The following is a 6220-nucleotide window of genomic DNA, read 5'->3' as shown; positions in this document are numbered from 1 at the left end:
GCATATATATTGAACAGTCCAATCTATTAAAATGTGTCATTACACAAAAGTCAATAAAATTAATATTAATATTAATAATAACAATAACAACCACGACTGTACCATCCAATGCAAGCGGACATCCACATATATACTCAATCAGTCGAATTCCTCTGCCCGCATGGTATTGATTTTCATAGATGGATTCGATTGGCTTATAGTTTTAAATTTAAATTTCAATGGAAATTTTACGGTTAGTTAGCTAGGAAACATACACACGCGCACAGGAAACATACACACACGCACAGGAAACATACACACGCGCACGCACATCCACAAATCGTGCGCACATACATACATAGTTATATGTATACACACACATACACACAGACATACCCACATACACAACCAAATCATAAATAAATAAATAAATAAATAAATAAGAGGTAGTATCGCAACTATACACATGCAAAACAGAGGAACTCAACCGATTGCACATACATGCATGCAGACATCCAGCTTATGTACCTTATGACAAATTACACTCTCTATCTGGATATAATTATATGTATGTTTGCATTTACTGATTTATGGACATATGTGAGTAGATCTATTTGTAAATACTTAGTTAATACCACGGCCATGGTTTTGTCCGGGGTGGCTGGATTTAAATTTAAAACTATAAGCCAATCGAATCCATCTATGAAAATCAATACCATGCGGGCAGAGGAATTCGACTGATTGAGTATATATGTGGATGTCCGCTTGCATTGGATGGTACAGTCATGGTTGTTATTATTATTATTAATATTAATATTAATTTTATTGACTTTTTGTGTAATGACACACTTTAATAGATTGGACTGTTCAATATATATGCCTGCTTTAAATGTGAGTGTACATGTTGTGGGTCCTTGATGTTGGTTATAGAACTGTGGAGTTCAATATGGAACATTATTGTGTTTGTTAATGTATATTGATCTATATTGTTTATATTGTATTATTGTGTATATATATATATGTAAGAATATGAGTGTGTATGCACACATATTTATATTTATATGTAAATTTTTTTCATAGTTGCATTAAATTCTCTGAAGAGGCCGTGAGACATTCTTGTTAATGTCTCATTTATACCTGCTTTATATGGCTAATAGGTTAAATGGGACATACCTGTCTTCACGGCCGAAACAGCTGTCAGCTACAATGTAAATGTATTTCTATTTCTATTTCTATGTCTTGTTATATTTGTACTATATTAATGTATAATATCATTGCTATTGTGTAATGGTTTAATAAAGTATTGATTGGGTATTATCTGATGGTTGATGATTGATTTAGATATATTTCTCCATTTTCTCATTTTGTATTATTAATTTACGGTAATAATTTTACCTTTGCCCACATAATACAGTAGATGAATTAATTGCATTGCAATTTTTAACATTTATGTATTAGCTTTGTTGGGTACTTCTCTAGCAGTATATTGGATATATGTTATTCCATGAAGGGTTGAATTTACAACCCCTATCTCATTTTATAAATATATATTTATATATATATATATGGGTGTATATCAAGCCCAAGTGTGTTTATTTATCTGCATCATTATGCTTCTCTCTCTATGTATATATGTGTGTATGTATATCTATGAGTGTATATGTATGTGTGTCTTGACTTTGCATGATTGTTGCAAACAAATGTTACTGTCATGCAACTGTTTCTCATTTCCAGTCTTCAGTGAAAACAAATCTGGCAACGGGGAAATATTACCATAACTTGGAAACAGGTGAAGGTTGGCAACAGGAAGGGCATCTAGACATAGAAAATTTGCCTCAACAAATTCTGTCCAACCCACATAAGCTTAGAAAAGTGGACACTAAAATGATGATGATGATGATGATGAAGGTGTTGTAGTCTCTAAATTAAAAGATGGAGCTAGGATAATATTAATACCATAACAATTGTTGTACCATGCAGTATCTATAAGTGATTTTGTATGTTGCAGCAATGTTCAATGTTTGTAATGTTGAGACAATTGAAGAAGCTTCTATATGATCATCTGACCTGTCATAATTTGCAACCAAATCTCTCAGATCATAACCTACTCTCTCTTAAAAAAAAGACACATTATATAAAGTTGTATACACACACATATATGAGGGGATGGTGAAAAGTTCCTGGCTTTGGGTGACAGAAAATACAGAAGGATCAGTTAATTATGATTTTATTCAACACATTCCCCTCTCCGATTGCGGAAGGTGCATGGCTTAGTGGGTCGGGTATTAGACTCATGATTGTAAGATTGTGGTTTGAATTCCTGGACCAGGTGGCATGTTGTGTTCTTGAGTAAAACACTTCATTCCATGTTGCTCCAGTCCACTGAGTTGGCAAAAATGAGTAATCCTGTAATAGACTGGCGTCCAGTCCAAGTGGGGAATATATGTGTCATGAAATTGGCCTTTGTGAATCAGCATGACTCAAAAAGGTAACTTTACCTTTTTATTTTACCTCTCAGATGTACACACTTATTGGAGTAGTCCTTCAATTTCTTTAAGCCCGTTAAAAGAACTTGGAAGGTTAGGCTTCCAACCAGGTTTTCATGATACTCTTAAAGTCAGGAACTTTTCAGCACCTCTTCATATAAGGTGTCACCAGTTTAATGAAATACTGGAAAAAGAATGGAGTGGCTGTGTGGTAAGTAGCTTGCTAACCAACCACATGGTTCCGGGTTCAGTCCCACTGCGTGGCATCTTGGGCAAGTGTCTTCTACTATAGCCCCGGGCCGACCAATGCCTTGTGAGTGGATTTGGTAGACGGAAACTGAAAGAAGCCCGTCGTATATATGTGTGTGTGTATATATATATGTATGGGTGTGTGTTTGTGCGTCTGTGTGTTTACGTCCCCATCACTTAGCGGTTCGTCAAAAAGAGATCGATAGAATAAGTACTGGGCTTACAAAAAGAATAAGTCCCGGGGTCGAGTTGCTCAACTAAAGGTGGTGCTTCAGCATGGCCGCAGTCAAATGACTGAAACAAGTAAAAGAGTAAAAGAGAAAAGAGTATATATCAACATGGGCTTTATTCCATTTGTAGCAACACCATGGCTGAGATTTGAACCATAGCTCACAGATTTTCCCCAGTCTAGAACCATGAAATAATATATTTCCATAAAAGTTATTAATACCCATGCGAATATGGCCCAACCAGTCAGCACTGGTTGACTTATGGCTGAGGAGGCAAACTGCAAAGGAAGTATGCTAGTTTTCCCACCAAACTATTTGGTTGAAGATTCTAGAAGGATGGTTAACAGCTATAAAAAGGCTGGTAAATTCAACCTAACTAGAGAGCTACTAGCCATCCAGAAGAATCAATGTTGTTTGTCTCAATGAATTGGATAGCTTGGCAAGGCATAAAGAATCACATGTCAAAAAATTAAAAAATATACAAGACTTTTATTATCAAATACTTTTGGTTTTTATTCTAGACTGATAACGGTGAAGTTCTGTCCAACTTTCCATGCTCCATTTGCTGGATTTAATCATGCCTTCCAATTTGATATTGATTATGATAAATATCAATCATGATAATATCAGCCAATTTGTACAGAAAACATCATCTAATTTCTGAAACTGTATTGGCAATTTGGTGCTATGATAGAAATGATTGAGGAACAGCATATATCTATTTCTTGGTTTCTAAGATTTATGTGTGTATGTGTTTTCAATGTCCTATTAATAGAGACATTTATGAGTTACTCTTTGTCAGGTTTCTAGCAATAAAAACTTTTTTATTATAATTATGCATGCATATTGTATTCAGTTCTCATAATAAAACATAATATAGATTAATTTATACAGTAGGAGTGGTTAAGTATTCTGATTGGATACTTGACAGGTGGGAGTGGCCAATGCGAAAGAGGAAATAAGGTAATACGTGGTCAGACTGAGCGTGGTTGTGTATCTGCATCATGACAACTGTACTTCTGTAAGTTGGGGAGAGAAAAGAGCGAAGTTGCTATTTGTATTTTATTAATCGTTTTACTTAGCAAGTATCCCCATATAATTATGTTAGATATTCAAATACAAAATTTACCATAAGTAACATCAGAATTCACAAGGTCCAGTCCTTGTCGTGGTATGGTAACTTTTGTGTTTTCATGACACTGAGAGCTATTGTAGCTGAGTGTAAGCTCCTGGTAGGGCTTCTCATGCTGGACAGGTCAAAGGACAGAGGCCAGACTAATTTGGACCACCTCATCCCAGAAGTGAAAATGGGGTTGCATAGATCAACACCTCTACCCAGAGAAAAGTAGAGTTACAGAAGCATTGATAATTCAAAACCAACAAGACTTAGAAGCAGCAGTAAAGACAGCCCAATGTCAAGAACAGAGGAGAAACATCATCAATGGCCAATATTCTATAGGAAGTGAAGAGCTTAAGTAGCAGTAAATAATAGGACTCATTTGCAGGATGCCATTTTCATGCTGGTGCCATGTAAAAAGCACTCAGTACACTCTGTAAAGTGGTTAATATTAGGAAGAGGATCCAGCTGTAGGAATCATGCCAAAACAGAAATTAAGAGTTTGGTGCAGCTTTCCGGTATCTGCTAAACTGTTCAAGCCATGCCAGCATGGAAAACAGACATTAAATGATGATGATGATATTTTAATTTTATGGGTAAAATGGAATTTTTCCCTTTAAGGAGAAAGTGTAAAAAGCCTATTCTTCTTAGAGAGTGAAGTGCTTAAGTAATTTGATAGGAGGTAATGAAGAAATAAAGTATTAAAGTAATAGAAGTGGGACATGAACCCTGACCTTCAGTTTGATTGTGTCCTTACCAAAATATAACACATCAGTATTAGTGGCGAGGTGCTGTTCTATTCTTTATACCCTTCAATCATCATATCTTAGTTCCTAGGCCTATGAGTATTATCTTGTATGTTTACCTTTAGCATGATAATAATACCATTGAACCATACTTCTTACTCACAATAAAGTAATTTCCATCCTAGTAATTCTCCATTATATTAAAGCCAGTTTACACTGGTTTGTGCAAACCAGTTGTTACATCATTTTTAAAAAAGAGAACTGGTTATTAGCTTTTATGGCAGGTATTTTTAGATATAAATGTTTTTATGCCAGGGGGAGAAACTAGAAGTAGTTGATAGCTTCTGCTACCTAGGTGACCAAGTTAGTAGTGGGGGTGGATGCTCAGAGAATGTTATCACTAGAATAAGAATAGCCTGGGAAAAGTTCAGAAAGCTTCTACCCCTATTGGTGACAAAGGGCTTCTCGCTCAGAGTGAAAGTTAGATTGTATGATTCATATGTGCAAACTGCCATGCTTCATATCAGTGAAACATGGGCTGTGACTGCTGAGGACATGCGTAGGCTCGAAAGAAATGAAGCTAGCATGATCCGCTGGATGTGTAACATCAGTGTGCACACTTGACAGAGCGTAAGTGCCTTGAGAGAAATGTCGGACATAAGAAGCATCGGATGTGACATGCAAGAGAGACGTTTGTGCTGGTATGGTCATGTACTACGGATAGATGAGGAGAGATGTGTGAAGAAGAGCCACTCTTAAACAGTTGAAGGAATCCAGGCTAGAGGGAGAACCAGGAAGACATGGGATGAGGTGGTGAAGTATGACCATCAAACATTGGGCCTCACAGAGGCAATGACGAAAGACCGAGATATGATGACTGCAAAGACCCAGCAAATAAAGTGAGTTCACAGCTGTAATCTACACCAGTGTCATACAACCAGCCCCAGCCCACTCCAAAGTACCTTGGATCATAGGGCGACATACTGTGCTAGGGCGACATCCAGTGCTTGAGGAGACCAATTGAGTCAAGTACATCAAAATCAAATGGAAATTGTAGTTGTGATCCCCATGCTGGTGGCACATAAAAGCACCCACTACACTCTCAGAGTGGTTGGCGTTAGGAAGGGCATCCAGCTGTAGAAACTATGCCAGATCAGATTGGAGCCTAGTACAGCCTCCTGGCTTCCCAGACTGCAGTCGGACCATCCAACCAATGCCAGCATGGAAAATGGACGTTAAACGATGATGATGATGAAAATTTGTTATAATTATTTTCCCAGTATTTTTTTTCTATAACTTATACCTTTATAATTTCTGTTGTATTATCCCTGTAAACAATTTTGCTATAAAAATTTTTACTATGAAGTGTGTTTGTCATAATATTTAAAGAACGCACCAAAGGTTCCTTGTATG

Source organism: Octopus sinensis, linkage group LG5, assembly GCF_006345805.1.
Source record: "Octopus sinensis linkage group LG5, ASM634580v1, whole genome shotgun sequence".
Lineage (NCBI taxonomy): Eukaryota > Metazoa > Mollusca > Cephalopoda > Octopoda > Octopodidae > Octopus > Octopus sinensis.
This window is presented reverse-complemented; position numbering follows the sequence as displayed.